This window comes from Thermobia domestica, chromosome 3 (genome assembly GCF_964235325.1).
Source record: "Thermobia domestica chromosome 3, izTheDome1.hap1.1, whole genome shotgun sequence".
NCBI lineage: Eukaryota > Metazoa > Arthropoda > Insecta > Zygentoma > Lepismatidae > Thermobia > Thermobia domestica.
In genome coordinates this window covers 346,154,733-346,172,831 of record NC_137456.1, presented here as the reverse complement: position 1 = coordinate 346,172,831, position 18,099 = coordinate 346,154,733, and the positions used below count along the sequence as shown (strand labels likewise).

The window sequence follows — 18,099 nt, the reverse complement described above, 5'->3', positions numbered from 1 at the left end:
AAAAAAATTCTCATCCACTTTCCTTCTTTTTTTATCTATCATTTTACAGCTTCTGCACTTTTTCTTCTTTTTTTTTTACTCAGAAAATTATTGAGAGAGGTATCCTTCGTTCTTCCCTTAAGGTTAAAGGAAGCAGAAATCCAAGAGATATGGATGGAAAGAACTGTAGATGTGAACTTTTTTAATAGAGGTTATGTAATCCCTTTTTCCTAAGCTCATTAGATTGGATTTTTTCTTTTACTTTCACTTCCTTTGGCATTTTTTTTTTTTCGTGTACTGAAAACATAAAAGAGAAAATTTTGCTGGAAAAAATCCCCATTTTTTGGATAAAGTTTTTAAAGCATTATATTTCCCCTTCTGGGTTTCTTTTATTTGATTTTAATGTTTTTTTCTTTTCTTTTTTTTTTTTTTTAAGGTGGAAGAGTTACCTGATGCTTCTAACCTTACTCTCTTAGCACCATATAGCATTTTCAAATTTATATTGTACAGTTTAGTTTAGCAGAAAAGAAAAACTAGTTATCCATTGCTGGCCTTTGAAAAACTTGTTTATAGAAAGAATTACAGTAAATAAATGTGCATATTCTTTGTTCCATTCAGTCATATTTCAAATCAAGTAATAAAATTGCTTATGCACATTTGCGAAATTACCCGTATTTCTAAAGAGGGTTGGCTGGCATTAAAAAAATAGCTGCATTTGAAATACAAAATTAATCTGAGCAATTTTAGTACGTTATTCCTTAATCATAATTCGCCAACTGAAGTAGTTATACTAGTAGCACTGAGATAAGCAAAATCAAGCAGTGCCTGGTTTGGTCAGGAAAAGAAGTTACCATTCGTATTCGCCAAGTTGTGCTAGTATTCCGGCGTCCACTCAGCGTAGTAGTCCTAAATACAACATTTTGCAGTAAAATTACAACGAAACACTTAAGTACACACACTGCCAGTGAGGTAGCTGTTAAATTACAACATCCACAAAATATTTTCAGAACGACAATCTCTCCCCTCGGTCGCCTCCGAAAAGTTGTAAAGGCCTATGCTGATTGGCCCTTACATTCTTTGTCAAACGATTAATGCACACGATACTTGCACACGCTATAATCTTACGTTCCTGGGTGGGGGCCGCGGTGGCTCAGTGGTAGAGCGTTCACCTCTGGTGCTTGGGGTCCCGGGTTCGATCCCAGCCCCCGCCAAGTGAACCTTGTGGTGGACAAACACCGTGTGATTGGGTTTTCTCGGGGTTCTCCCGTTTCCTCCCACTTTCTTCATTCCACCATTACATTCATTACTCATCATCACCGTCTCCTTTAGCCATGGAACGTGGCATAACCGTGGGACGTAAAATTCAAAGATTTCATTTCATTTAATTTTTTACGTTCCTGAGGCTCTTTGGCATGTGGTCCCTGGTTCGATCCTAGTTCGCGCCAAGTGGGCTTTTGGTGAACTATAGGTAACTATAGGGTTTCCTCGGTGTTCTTCCATTTCCTCCGACTTCTTCATTTTGCAATTTTATTCATTATTATTACCATTACATCATAATCTTCTACAGCAATGGTCGCTAAATTTATGCAGCTACTGAGCTAATACCTTGCCGAGTTTTAAGTCATACTATGAGCCACTATCAACTTTTATTTATTTATTTATTTTTTTAAATCTTACATTTGTTTGTGGAGTGGAGGAATCAATGGAGGAATCAAGGTTAGCGAACCGCCGAAAATGTCCCCGCGAGCTACTAGTAGCTCGCGATCACTGTTCTATAGGCTAAGAGCATGACGTGCAACGTTAAATAAAAATAAAGAAAAACTTTCTTTCACTCGTTGTTACAGCCTGAGAGGATGTGGATTTTACATCTCCTTAAAAAGGGTTATAAGTATGACTCAACTCTTAATTCATACATTGGAAATTAAAATAAAGAATTATTAATTATTATTGTTATTAATATTATTGTAACATCAACAGATATTGGGTTGATGCATAAGTTCGTGCGGTTTTTTTTTTGGGGGGGGGGGTTGGGAACAATGCGGCCTGAAGCGATTGTTTATCGTTATTCCGTTGTTTTACCGTAGTTTGGAGTTTGTGTGTTGTGAAACACAGGTTTTCTTGATTGTGAACGTATTATTGTATAATATATATTTCAGACAATCTAATATGGAATGTCAAGTTGAGAAAAGTGATCATTTCCGTTACATTTTACTCTTCAATTTTAAACCGAGGATCCATCCAGTGCAGCAGAACCTGCGAGAACAATTTGTGCAATGAACGGGAATGAAGCAATTGCTGAAAGAACAGCACAGAAAAGCTTCTCTTGACCAATGGCTAACAGATTTCTTCCAGTCAAAACCAGAACAGTTCTACAGGCGAGGCATTGGAAAAAAATGAAATGAAATCTTTGAGTTTTACGTCCCACAGTTATGCCGGCTAGGCTAAACTAGACGGTGATGATGAATGAAATGGTGGAATGAAAAAAGTGGGAGGAAACGGGAGAACCCCGAGGAAAGTTCACTTGGCGGGGTGGCGGTCCACCACAAAGTTCACTTGGCGGGGGTTGGAATCGAACCCAGGACCCCAAGCACTAGAGGTGAACGCTCTACCACTGAGCCACCGCGGCCCCAGGCAAAGCATTGAACTGCTATCTGAACATTGGCAGAAGGCCATATACAGTGGAGGTGAATACATCATTGCGTGACTGTGAGTTAATGTGAGTGACAGTAAAATGCATGCAATATATTGTTACACTTATAGAATATGTTAATGTTATGTGGATGTTGTATTTGAAATAACAGAACAGCAGAATAAAGATAAAATACCTAGGTATAAAATATAAGGACGGCACGAACTTATGCATCGACCCAATACTCTCGTTTTACACTAAATTGTAATTTTCAATTATGGGGTCGCAAAGAATTTGGAAGTGAACTGGTATAATTTTACTTAAATATATATATATATATATATATATATATATATATATATATATATATATATATATATATATATATATATATATATATATGATCTGCACAGCACTCAAAAGGTTTCCAAATATTCTTGTTTAGTTATTGCTGTATTCGTCTTCAGTTTTAAAAATTAACGAACTTTGTTTGTTTCAATAAATATCAGAATTAAAGTACGAAACAACCAGATAGTTTGAACAATGTTTTTGGTGATTTTTAAAGAAGCACTTTTGTTGGTTTCTTAAATTTTAGTTGATCCATACATGTTACTAATGTGCTGTTGTATTTTTAAATATTTCAAATACGTACTGGAAATCAAACTTGCAATTATTCAAATAGTGTGTATTTTGAATGGACTACTGACTATGTATTACATTCTAGAAATAAAATATTAACTGAAAGAATAACATACAGGCTAGGCCCGTCAGTGGCGAATCCAGAAGGTAAAAGCTGCAGATCGCAGACTATGATAGGTATATCATAAGTTTACTACAACTTTCAAATAAATATACAGGGCAGATCCAGAATTGTCTGAGGGAAGCACCAAATAACTGCCAGTACATTTGAATTAAATTGAGTTTTTAAATGCCTTTATAGGCCTACATCTCTGATGCAAATGAGTAAGGGGTGCACGTGCACCTTTGCACCCCCTAAATTTTGTATATATACATATATATATACATACATACACATATACATATACATATACATATACATATACATATATATATACATACATACACGTATACATATACATACATACACACATATATATATATATATATATATATATATATATATATATATATATATATAAGAGAACTTAAATATTTTTATCACTCGAAAAACAGGGACAGCTAGGCCCCGGACCCCTCCAAAGCTCATGTGGGCCCCCGCATTGTACTTATGAATATAAAATATTTGGCATAATTTTAGTTCAATTTGTCCTAAAAATCCTCATGTATGCCTTCTGCATCTGTTGCTCCCTCCCAAAGTTACAGAGAAATCGGCGCCCTTGGCTAGGCGCCCTGACTCCTGGCTAGGTCCGCCACTGAAGCCGATTATTTTAATAATTATTTTGTTCTTTATCTCACATAATGTAAAGCTTGATTATTTTATACTTCAACATCGTTTTCTTCTTAATAGGTGGCGCGACTATCGTCAGCATCAATTTTTAGGTTTAGAAAAAATTCTTTTACTTGGTTTTCTCGAAGACTACGCATGAAGATTACTAACGGTATCATTTTATTCAGCTTCATGAGATCTGTTGGCTCGTATGTGTATCATGTTTACCCATCTTTTCGTTTAAAATATTGAAGAATTTTGATATTAAATATGTGTCCTTATGTCATGTGAATAGCACTTCATTGCTACCATCACCTTGTCTCTCCTCGCATTCTTATGTACTAACGCAGGGCGCAAAATTTTTTGGTTGCCAGGTCGCCATTGGCGACTAGAAATTTAGAGCTGGCGACTAGTGCTCAGTAGAAATGGTTTCTGTCTAAACTCACAGGACTGCGCAGGTTCTTGTTCGCACGAAAATAATAGTCACTGAATGAGAGAAAACACGGAGTGTGAAGTCTTCACAACTGATATGGGAAGTGAAGTCTTCATAACGTTGTAATTCGCCCCTCCTTTCCCCACACGCATTGACGTTGAATCAGATACTGAAAAAGATTTAGAGTAAAAACTTCAATATAAGATTCCCAAATTTGCTTCCAATTGTCACACTTTGCGCAGTTTTACCTGTGAGTACTGCTTCATGTGAGAAAGGTTTCAGCAGTCTCAACCGAGTTAAGACTGCCTACAGGAATTCACTGAAGACTGACACACTGGATAATTTGCTCACAATTTATACCAATGGACCAATTTATACCAATGGACTTAAGGACTTTGATCCGAAACCTGCAATCGACAACTGGTACTTCAGTGCAGAAAGAGAGCGTTACACAAACGTGAAGTCTTAAGGTAAGATTTTTTAAAACATGTATATGAATTGTCCAATTCAAAATTCATTATTCTGAATCTAATTGTCTGGTTTTTAATTTTTATGCCCTGATGTAATCTCCTTCTTTCTCAAACCAAAGGCCGTGGGAAGGGGAGAGGGGGGTTCCCATAATTTGTACGGGAGAGATACTGGCCACCATGATTCTTGGATTGGCGAGTGCGTCTGACTTTGAAGTTTTGCACCCTGTATTAATGGCAATAAACCAATAAATAAATAATTCCTGATAACACTCCTAATAGCTTTTTACTACACTTCACTGGTCAAAGAGAAGGCGTTACTTTCTGTGGTTCGCCCATCTATTGACTGAAATGAAACTGCATAAAAAACGTACGTAGGAGATGTGTTCTGGTGGTCCGGACCTCTACTACCTGGAATCTTTTTTTTTTTTTTTTTTTGTATAAATTGACTAATTTAAGGGATGATTCTACAAATTTTAATATAATTTATCTTCGTGGTGTTTATATTAACTATGAACATTAATATTGAATTTGGACCCCCCGAAAGTATTGAACCCCTCCCGAAATAAATTCCTGCCTACCTGTCTGGTTCATATTATAATAATCAAAAGCATAATATTAATCTTGTTGATATTTGAACTGTAAAAACATATTTTCTTTTTGTTTTTGTTTTAAGAACATCAAAAGAAAAATAAAAGTGTTAAAATTTACTTGTCTAATGTGCCATGTAATAATTATGTTCATGCAGAAGATGCTGTTATAAGATAACCGTTGTTAAATGAGCCGACGAAGATTTTTTTTTAAACGACGAATCAAAATAACTGGAAAAAGCAAAGATATGGCGACACTAGCGCCACGCTGCGGTAAGATTTTTCTTTAGTCTTTACTGGAAGCTTACGCAAGCGCAGAAGTTTGACGGCTGTTGTTGAAGTTGAAGGGAGCTCATAGACAAGAGGGGAAGATTGTCATTTTACCTTATAAGTGTTCATAAAAATGCGTTTTGGTGACGTTTTACAGCTTGTTGGTTTGTTTGTTGTGCTGTGGTGCACTCTTGGTGTTACGTTTTGGCCATATGCGCGTCATGCCTCGATCTTACCCTACTATTATTCTGATTATTATTGGAGTGGAAGGTGCTGGGGGAGGGGGGGGAGAAGAGAAGATGGAGAACGAACGCGATCTTCCTTTGATGGAGCATTTTTTCCTCCCAATTAAGTCGAACGAAATGAATTCCTGAGGGAGTCGCTACCAAAAATTGATGAGACTTTTATTTTGCACAAAGATGACTCTGGTTGTTAATTTCGTGTCAAAGTAATTGTTGTTACTACCAAACGAAGCTGAACACAATTGAATAATTACACGCACTTCATTACCAAACAATGATGATGGAGGGGGGGTGATGTTGCAGCTAAGTCATTTAACAAAGAAATACAGACCCCGACAGGATGATAATCTTTCCTGTGGTTGAGTGGTTAACGTACCATGTGTATCCTTCCTGTGGTTGTGGGTTCGATTTTGGTTGGCATAAAATTATCATTAGCAAGCAATAAGGGAACTACTTGAAGAGAAGATACCGAACGTCAGAATGGAATACAAAACAAGTAGAAGTGGCCACGTGTACATCACGTGAAAGAGTTTGGATTGTATTGCGTGGTATTTTCTCAATATTGATACCGAAAGTTGTAAGAGATTTCCACCACTTTGGATTTTAGTAGAAAGATAAGAGTGGAAATGGAAAATATCCTTGGAACGTTTAGTTGAATGCAGGCAGGGCCGGATTTAGGTAGGGGGGTGAGCCGGTGCACGTGCGCCACTCTTCGTTGTAGATGTACACTATAAGCATTCTACCACTGACGCACCGTGCCCCCCGAAACTCCTTAAAAATAACGGCTGTGATAACCAATATGTAAACAACAATTTACTAAAATTAAAAGTTACTATTGTTACTAGTAGGCCATTGCCCTTCTGGCCTCTAAAGCTAGAGTTTGAGTTAGTTTAGTTTAACAGAAGTACAAACACTTTCAAATCTCAAGGCGAGGCTTGAAGGGACTTTGAGATGAAACGGAGCTCAGAGCACCTCTACTATTTTGACCCCAGGGTCTAGTACGGCGGATATCTCACAACTTATCACTCCTTCGTCAAATAGTGTGGATATAATCAAGGTGCAATTGATTCGTGGAAGACAGAAGTCCTCTCACCAGATATTGCATTAGAAAGTGTTAAGAACTGCACAAAAATTGTTGTCTGCAATGATACTGTGTCCTTAAGTAAATCATTCCAACAAGCGATTAGCCAATAGTATTCCGCAAATTAGGCGTACCCCTACTAACTAGTTCATCCTTTGATGTTTGGCCGCAGAGTCGTAACGCGGTAGGAGGTCAGGTAGGGATGCGCACGACAAAAGATTTGAGGCTGTCTCGTCTCGAAAATGTGCTGTAAAAGTGATGTCTCGCCTGAGAAAATGTATATTTCTCCATTGCAAGAGCTGTGTCTCGACTCGAATTTTGTCAGGAAAAATTACGTCTAGTCTCGTCTCGTGCGCATCCGTAGTCAGGAGTAAGATCCTGCATGAAAGACTGCAGTTAATCCAGGGGAGATACTCTGAGTTAAGTTGATCATCTCAAATTCGCTCTTGTGTAATAAATTTCTTTAATTTTCATTGTTTTGGGGCCTTTGTATGATTCTCCAGAAACACGCCAAACACCATATTTGTTGAACATTTTGTCACAGACCTCATTTACTAAATCAGAATAATTATTAATGTGTTTGCAACACTATATTGCATCTGAAAATGGCACTTCCGGTGACAGTGAAGAATACCATCTCTCTGTTCGAGGTTATTCATTTCACACGTAATTGTTAACTCATCTGTTTTTGTAAAGTGAACACGCTTTTTCAATATTTTTTTTTTGTCAGTGTTGTCATACTCATGTCATCCTCTTTAAACGAAGAACAAGTCCGCCAGTTGATGTACACGGTGACCCAAAAGTAGGTATCCAGTCCTGTACTGATCAACTCATTGCTTTATGTATCATTTCTTATTGTTATCCATCAGGTACACTTAGTTTCTTTATCATTTGTCCCTAAAGTGGTTTTACTTACATCTTAAGCTCGGAAGAGCCGAAGCAAATAAACCCATAAACTAGAATTGATTAATGAAGGGATGCATACCTTCTTTTGGGCCACCCTGTATTGAGAGCAGGATGTAAATCAACATTATCACCTCTTTTGACTGAAGATCTTGAGAAATGGAAAACTTTAATAATAACACACTTAGAACATTATTAGCTCTATGTGATTTTGCATTCCGTGGCTATGGAAGTAGTCCGACGAATATGTAGAACCAACTGCTAATCTCTTAAATATAGTTGATTTGCTCCCCCGATATGACCCACTCCTTAAAACACATTTATCGAACGAGAGAAGTAAAATTAAATATTTAGTTCCTGCAATCCAAAATGAGATTACTATGGTTTTTCCTTAATGCCTGTTTTAGAATATTTTAGTTGAAACTAATAAACATGCTCCCTATTCTCGTATAATTTACAGTACTCCTGATACCTCAAAGACAGATCAACTAAGTTTAATACTGATATACGAACATCTGGATTTGAATGAAAATATCGCTAACAAGTTTGGAGTAAAAGAGTTTTTTTTCTTTTAATTTACAGACCACATCGTAGTGTCAGAAGTATTATTACGTGTCCCAGCTAACTAACTAACTAACTAACTAACTCTATGGCCTATGGAACCCGGAGGTTCAATGCCGCATTCACAAAAGCTCTCCACTGACTTCTATCCTTAGCTAACTGCATCCAGTTTCTACTTTGTATTCCTATCTCTGCGAGATCCATCTTAATATTGTCCTCCCATCTGCGCCTAGGTCTTCCTAATGGTCGTTTTCCAGTCAAGACTTTGAAAGAGTTTCTACTTTCTTCCATTCTAGCTACATGACCTGCCCACCTAAGCCTCCTAGACTTGACGACCCTAACAATATTGGGTAAACCGTATAAATTATGTAGTTCCTCGTTATGAAGTTTCCGCCATTCCCCATTCCCGTTCCTCTTGAGTCCGAATATTCGTCTCAGGATCTTGTTCTCAAATACTTTCAGTCTATGTTTTTCCCTCAGAGTAAGCGACCATGTTTCGCAACCATACAGAACAACAGGCAACCATACAGGTAAGACTAAGAACATCAAAGACTGGGACATTCTATTTTCTATAGAAAAGCAAGAACTGAAATATCATAAGTATCCTCTGTGGAGAATGTGTGCTTCATATAAATAATTAGATTTCATGTAGTAGATGTATTTAGTATGTCCAAAAACAAGTTCAAAACAACTGTCACGCAATAATTCTGCATAATTACACGACATCAGGGGTAAAAGTGCGTGGGAACACGGGTGACTCCATCCCCTCACTTCCAAAAATATGTACGGCGTCCCCCCAGTTTCTAAAAATACAATGGGCAAAGATAGGTAGGGGACGGCGTGACGTCCGCTACCTGCCGTTCCCCTACCTTTTCAGATTCACTTTTACCCCTGCACGACATATATTTGGGTATGGATAATAATGTAGGTATGTATAATAATGTGTGTTAAATAATTATGTACACGACACTATAACTGGGCATTAAGCCTGTTGTGTTGTCCTTATGAAATAAATAAATAAATAAATAAATAAAGTTTTGAATTACAAATAAATGAGGCTGCTTGAAGAAATTGCATTAAATCTAAAAAAAAAAAAAAAAAAAATGCATGCGTCAAGGATACGACGCGGCTGCTAACATGTGTGGCAAATATAATGATTTACAAGCTCGCATAAAGAGACCCGTTTCAAATGCAGAATATATAGGCCTAGATTGTACTGCTCACAATTTGAATTTAGTTATCAACGATTCTTTATGAAATGTAATCTCATTAAAAGAATTCTACGAAAAACTGGAAATAGTGAAAATGAAATGAAATCTTTAAGTTTTACGTCCCACGGTTATTCGGGCTAGGCTAAAGGAGACGGTGATGATGAGAATGAATGAAATAGTGGAATGAAGAAAGTGGGAGGAAACGGGAGAACTCCGAGAAACCCCCAACACACAGTGTTCGTCCAGCACAAAGCTCACTTGGCGCGAGCTGAGATCGAACCAAGGACACTATGCACCTGTCACATACCCGCCAGGAAGGACAAACAAAAATATTTTTCTCTGTTATCTCTAAGTGTTAAAAACAGTTCAAGATATGGGAATGACTGAAAACAATGGAAACCAGTATGCAACCGAATAGAACCTGACCCCGCATGCTAACACCCAACCTTCAGATAAATGATTATTAAAGTGTTTTTTAGTAACTAGATAAAAGGGAAAAACAAAGATAAAATTCCAAATAAAAAGGTGGGTGGGAGTAGCGGGGGCATCTCACTCTCATCGCCGCTCTTCGCTGCTAATCTCCCCGAAACAAAGTGTTTGAAAATCTAACCTTCCTGGAATATGGAACTAAAACCATTTTCTCTCCTCTCTCTGATTTATGAGCTGTGGATTTGGGTAGCAAAGTCGGTATCCCGTGAGGGGATAAGATATCTTACTGTAATCCACTATACTATCTGTAACTACAATAGTCAATAGACCAGTTTGTGTTCAAAATTAAAATTATTTTCTTTCAATAGACGAAATTGACACTTAAGTAGTTTCTCTAATTGTCTCTTTAGAGCATCGAAACAGCTAATTTAAAGGATCGAAACACACCGGAGGTGAATACTCTACAACTGAGCTTCTGCGACCCCAACTGGAAATAGTATATCTGTATTTTAGTAGCAGTACAATTAGATGGAAAAGTTGTGTGACGTTGAAAAATTTATGTTCTTCAAGATGATCATTCTGGCAATAAACTGCGATACTTTCGCCCATGAAATGGATAGAATTCTGTCATCAATTAGAGCATTTGAAGTATCTTCCTTTCTTCAAAATAATCTTTTATTAAAAAAAAAAAAAAAAAAGAACTCTGATTTTTCAAAAGGGAAAACTTATTTTTACTCTCTCCCCTGCACACAAAACCTACCTCAACTGGTATATTTAATTCGAAAAGGAGGGTGACTAGAGGCTCTCCCTTAACTGGTATTTAATGAAAAGGAAAGAAAAATTAGCAAAGGGTATTTTTTTTAAAAAAAGAAATCCCTTCTGTTTTCTGCAACATTCGTGGAAATCCGCCTCCCCTCCCTTCTCTCAGAATCACAAAGTGACGTCGCCCGTTGACAAATACATGGAGTACGTGGAAATGTGAAAAGCATCTCTTGGCTGATTTAGGCTTATGGTTTTGTTCGCTTTGGTGGAGGGAACTAAATGAAAAACTTTTTTCTCTAATTGACACAAGTGAAAAATAGAAGTAGTTTTTAAGACGATACTAACAGAGTGACTGTGGGGAGACAAACTTGAATTTGTTTTTACCTTACTCCCCTTATTTACTTCACTTCTTACTTCTCCCTACTTCTCTTAAGATAATGGACATATGCACTTCTCTACTTGGTTAGTTAGTGAATGAAAAATAATATATTTAGCTGTATGTGTAGTAATTGCCTGTAGCTGAGTAAGTGGAAGTTTGAAATTATCGTGTTCTGATGATATTAAGTGAGAGTATTTGCAGACTGATAATGAACATGAGGTTGAGTGAACATGAAGTTGAACTGACGATTACACACAGGTTGAGTGAGCGTGATGTCTGATCGGTGATATAAGCATAAGGTTGAGTGCGGAGATGGCGGAAGTCAATTAAAACTTGACCTATGACCCACTGATCCACGACCCACCATGATCCACCACCCACCGTTACCCACTCTGACCCACCAAAACCCATCGTCATCAACTGTGACCCATGATCTACGCCTCCCTCTCAACTGAATAAAGAGTCTACACTTGTAATAAAACAAAAATGAAATGAAATCTTAAAGTTTTACGTCCCACGGTTATGCCGGTTAGGATAAAGGAGACGGTAATGATGAGAGATGAGTGAAATGGTGGAATGAAAAAAGTGGGAGGAAACGGGAGAACCCCGAGAAAACCCACGAGCACGGTGTTTGTCCACCACAAGGTCTACACGGCGCGAGCTGGGATCGAACCAGGGACCCCAAGCACCGGAGGTGAACGTTCTACCACGGAGCCACCGCGCCCCCCTGTAATAAAACAAGGCTGTGAAATTATCACTAATCGGAGTTTGAATTTCTACGGTCCATCGCTCAAGCACCGCTCTGTTACAAACCGGTGGATCTGATCTTTACAATACAAAATGGTAAAAGTGTTTGTCATGGGCGAAATTATGATGAATTTCAGTTCAGTTAACATATATAATTATTTCCTTGTTGAATTACAGAAACTTGTCAGTGGAAAATAGGATGACATTTAAGTCTCAATTCAGAGTAAAGTAGGCCAACTTAAAGAAAAAGAACTGTAAAATTCGACTGTGTCTCGAAAGCCAGGTTATAAGTCCTATTACTATAATTACAGTTACAAATATCAATATCCAAAAGTGACTGAAAAAGAAAAAAATGGAGACCTTGAAAGTAAAACGTAGGCAAATTCACCAGTGTTTAGGAGATGCTGTGTACAATGCACTAAGTGGACTGAGTCATGATGGGTCAGTGGGTAGCAGTGGGTCACGTTATATTGACCTACACTCACTGACCCACACACAAATCTTGACCCACGACCTGGTAACCCACTCCATCTCTGGGAATGACCATGATGTTGGAGTAATGATGTAAGCGTGCAGTTGAAGGAGAGCGTGATGTCTGATTGATGGTGTGAGCGTGAGCATGACTGAGCGTAAAGTTGGGAGCGTAACATTGGGTTGATAATATGAGTGTGGTGTCAGAAAAGTGATGAGAGTTCATTTCAGAGAACGATATTTATTTATTTATTTATTTATTGAGAAAGCTCATTTAAATGCAATTTAAATGCTTATTTCGTGGTCGCCTAACCATCGTCATAAAATTCAATAAATGTTTCGGCTACTGTTATGACAAAGTGACTTGCGACTTTCCAGAGGGGGTTCTCTCCTTCGTGGAGTTTCCTCCTTGTGTCTTTTTGATTTAATGACATCCTACTCGTGGCTACTCGTCCCTAAAAGTTATGAATGAAATTCTAAAGGCGAAGAACTGGTTGATTCTGAATCTAGAACAAAATCAACGAAACCAAAAGCATGAACAAGCTCAAAAAAGTTTTTGAAATTTCTTTTCCTTAATTGTCAACCGAAACAAAGCTACACTCCATAATCGAAAAAAATAGTAAATATAGACTATTTGGAATACAGAGCTATATATTTTAGGCATTATGTTTGAAATTAGAGATATACATCAATTTCCATTGCTGCTATTGGTTATATACAGCATATTTTGTGCTGATTTTATTTTGTAACAACATTGCCTGTTCTCTTCATTTTTTTTTTAAAGGTGAGCATGGCTTGAAAATAACTTATTTGTTTCCAAATATCTGAACATTGTCAAACAATATTGCTGGTGAGTGTATAGAAAGAAATATAGCTTCTATGGAGTATCAAACGGAATATCGGTTGCTTTCTACGTCGTTGTTCGTGTCTCGTTCTTGGATGTAGAAGTTCTTTTATTATGGTTTTTATTAAACATTCAGAGGGTTCATTCCAGATAGTGATAAGTGGATTTATTTCTTGTTTAAGTAATTTTAATTCATGTTGAAATAAAATGAAATCTCTGAGTTTCACGTCCCACGGTTATGCCGGCTGGGCTAAAGGAGACGATGATAATGAGAAATGAATGAAATGGTGGAATAAAGAAAGTAGGAAGAAACAGGGAAGCAGCGAGAAAACCCACGCAGACGGTGTTCGTCCACCACAAAGTTCACTTGGCCCGAGCTATCGATCGAACCAGGGACCCCATGCACCAAGGTAAACGTTCTACCACTTAGCCACCGTGGCCCATTAATTCATGTTGAATTTGTGCAGATTCCGCCACCAAATTTCCCTAAATTAGCTACTAACAATGTACAACTATAACTAAAATGAATAATTTTGTGTCAAATAGTTTGTACTGGGCCACACGAACGACTTGACACAATTACAATTTGACACAATTACAATTTAACACAAGTACAATTAGACACAATTACACTTCAGCTAGTAACGATTTTTGAGGTTAAGACATTTTATGTCAGAGGTTGGCTTAACAAGTTAATCTATCTATCTATATACACAGCACTTATTGAAACCGTTGAAATTTGAATGGGAGAAGATTAAGATGCCATACCGAAATGAAATGAAATCTTTGAGTTTTACGTCCCACGATTATGCCGGTTAGGCTAAAGGAGACGGTGATGAGAAATGAATGAAATGGTGGAATGAACAAAGTGGAAGGAAACGGAAGAACCCTGAGAAAACCCACGAGCACGGTGTTTGTCCACCACAAAGTCCACACGGCACGAGCTGGGATCGAACCCCAGGCACCCCAAGCACCAAAGGTGAATGCTCTACCACTGAGCCACCGGGCCCCCAAGATACCATACCGAAGTTTCCTGTTTCAAATATATAGACAAGATATAACACTATAGAGAAAGAATAAATTTTGAGAACAATGACCTTTTACTACCATCAAACTAACATAAGAGCAAATCGCCTTTCATGTCTCCATTTTATAAACTGAATTTATATTAAGTTCTAACAAAACATCTGAAGTTGAGAAGAAAGTGTTTCCTGAAGAAGCATGTGATGTAAGCCAAATTCTATTTCAAAACAAGAATTGTGTCTGTTACTTGGTTTATGGTGCTTTTCTCTTCCCTGTCAGTGTTTTATTCATAGAGAAACCTCCAGGGACTTTTCTGTAGATTATGACAACCAGTAAAACACATATCAAGATGTATAACTTTCAGACACTTTACAAGATGGTTAGGCAACAAACATGACCGTTTTGGTATGTTGGATTGCATAACATACCATTGCTGAACATAATGAAATGCCTGTTCAGAAATCAATAAAGATAGCCAGCCCCAGACTGAACACAGAACTTATAAGTAATGAATGTTATAAAAACACAGTTTTAATTGTAGAATCCTCAACAGTAAAAGAAATGTAGTACTGTACTTGAACAAGAAAATAATAAAAGTCAAAAAAGCAAAAATTTCCGCTTTTTTAAAAAAATCGAGTATTTAACGAAAGAAGTCCTAAAAAATGCAGGCCTTTCTGCATTTCTAGTTACAACTATCGTTTCTAGAAGCATTGTGATTACTTATGATTTCAGAAAGTTGCCCGGAGTAATCCCCTTTCTCGGAGCAATGATTTTCTTCCGTTTGGTCTTGAATTTAGCGTTCCTTTCAGCAGCAAGACTATACGAAACGTGGACTTACAGCTTAACGTGAGATCCGAACCATACGAGCTACCGCCAAGAATCGAACACGATCACCCCGCCTAAGGCTCTTATGCTAACTCCATAGCCACGAACAAGCTCCCACGTGAGATGAAATTACACTTGAGCCGATTTCACTGTTCATACTAAATGTAAATTAGCAGTATTTTCCCAAAACTATAGTTTTCACCCTCCGTGTATTGAAGTAAAACTGTAATCACCAAGTCATGTCGCTGTTCGTGATTCTGTCCTCCGTCGCCCTACCAATGAGTATCTTCCGGAGACCTGGAATTACTTGGGTAAGACATTGAAGGACCTCTCCAAGAAGGGATTACAAAATCGTTTTCGAGTTGCTCATTGGTCTCAATGATGAGATGAGCATTAGGCACCGAGAGATTCGGATCTCTTGTCTCGAGAACCTCACGGACGATCAGACGGTCATCCAGACCATAACGCACACAAACATCACTCACACACACAACGAAAACACACCGGGTTAAACGACACTATACTTATTTATTAAAATACTATTATAAAGAAAAATACACAAGAGAAAAGATCACAACACTTAACAGTAAATGTGTATAATTATTCCCATTATTAACACCATACTTTACTTCTTCGCTATACTGTAGCCCTTTATCACTTTGATATATATATGGAAGATTATAATTGAGATTTCACTATAAATGCTTTTCTCACACCATTGATGCACTTGGGGGATTAGCACTGGGGGAAAAGTTGCAGGGATAATCCCACGTAGTAATATGGTTGCTGCTCCAAAGAGTCCTGAAGAGTCGACACGAGAGCGCGATTATAACTTTACGCACAAGATATATGAACCTGGGATTTATTGATTGGGGCTAGCCGTAAGAAAATGTCTTTCACCGGCTAATAACTTTTGCCCTTTAGCACAATATTATACTTGATGCTCGACACAACGTGCGTGGTTGCTGTTTCGAAACGTGCAGCAACACTCCTCGAACTCACAGGTTCGAGATACGAGCTGCAATGGATCACTGATCAATGCTGGCAGTTCATCCTCAAAAGCACTCAGGTTAAATTACCTGTATGTACATGAAAATAGAACACGAAAAAGAATTGATGTTAATTTTAGTCCACTGGCTACGACGCACAAGAGATTCCGATAAATGGAGCGTGTGAAACTTACAGATAGAGAACTGGTAAAACGAAGTGGCTGGCGTCATTCTGGCCGTTGAACATCTGTTCTACTCTGGTCTGCTCTAATCTACTGGAATATTTCCATAAACGATTAAAGAAAGCACTTAATTTAGTTCCAAATAACTGTAGAATATATACTGTGCATACTAATAAGTCAGGAAGAAACACTGAGAAGCTTCGTCGCTCACTGAAACGTTCTCACCACGGACTAACGTTTCAGATATATATATATATGAAAAAGTAATGAAAGACTTCTTTGTCGAATTGCGTGGGAAAGAAGCAATTCCCACCGAAGAAAGAACTTTTTTGTATCGCAGAATAAAATATAAATCGAAAAATAATCACTGTCTTTACGAAATATACAGAGCGTCCACAAAAAATACTTCTATAATCTGGTGGCGGTTATAAAACCATCCTCTCACTTCCGGAGGAAGCCTTAAGAAATCACCACTGACTGTGAGACAATTGTAGGCAGACATATTAATTAGAAGGACAAAATATAAATGAAAGGGCAAAGAGGATGTTAACAGTCGAAGACTTTTATCTTCCGTTTCCATATTTCATCTTTCTGCTAAAACATTACCGGTATTTAATAAACAGAATAGATTTTTAACATTGTCCCACATATTCATTGTATTAAGATTCTGGTCTCAATTTTATATTTCAGGTGGTGAAAATGTTAGTGGGAGAAGTTAATTTGGTAGGGTTTGGTGGCCCGTGATGGAGCAAGAGGGGGCCAAACAGCCTCGGAAGTACACAGCGCAGGAAACCATACAGGTAAGTCAACCAATTTGTATTTTTCTCCATCAATGTTCTTAATAATGTATTGTTACGATACGAAGAAAATGACGATAGATACTTCCTGAAACGCTGTCTTCCGATTTTGTCTGAAAAGAACCCTTAGACAAGAAATTGTATACAGTACGTTTGAAAGTAATGTATTCATTATTTCAGTGCTCGTACTACAAGCAAATAGAAAAAGAGCAGATAGATAGGACATAGATAAATGGACCAAAGTCGCACCATTCAGAAGGCTGTACATATCGTAGGCATTCGTTCAGTAATATGAACAAAAATTGTGATGACATAATTATTGTTTGAATAACGAAAATATTGAAGTGGTATTGGCAAACGTAGATTGAATGAAGTGCAATAACATTTGATAACCGAATTGTCCTCACTAGCATCAACACGATTACCAACTACCTTGAGCAATATGCAGTGGCGTATTTATGATTTTGTTTCGGGGGGCGGGTTTTGCTAACTTTCGGGGGGGGGGCTTTGCCTGAAAATGTGAAAACTTTGCAAGATATTTCATATACTTTACTATAGTAAGTAAGATTTCGGGGGGCTTAAGTCCGGAAGCCCCCAAAATACACCACTGGCAATATGTAACAGTTGAAGGTGCACAAAAAGGCCGGTGTGGAAGGAAAGAACATCGACGGACAATGAAATGAATGAGGTGGTAATGCACCTATTCACAGAGTCATCAAAGAAATCTGTGATGCAGTATGCCCCCGTGAAAGAAAAACTCCGATGTCATTTCTTACGTTTTAGAGACATTCTGAGAAACGAAATGATTTAACAATGAAACTCGTATCATTTCTATCTCGTCAGCCAACGGCATTTATTGAATTTAAGTCTTATGAGG

The 18,099-nt window shown here is 37.7% G+C and overlaps 1 long non-coding RNA gene across 1 annotated transcript in view; it reads left to right on the top strand.

Moving 5' to 3' along the window:
- The window catches only part of LOC145682060 (uncharacterized), a 474,511-nt gene extending 457,286 nt beyond the window's left edge, over window positions 1–17,225 (top strand). Inside the window, exon 3 of the long non-coding RNA XR_014130887.1 lies at window positions 17,116–17,225. This is a non-coding gene — a long non-coding RNA (uncharacterized LOC145682060). The remainder of the gene's footprint in view (window positions 1–17,115) is intronic.
- Window positions 17,226–18,099: the final 874 nt, after the last annotated feature.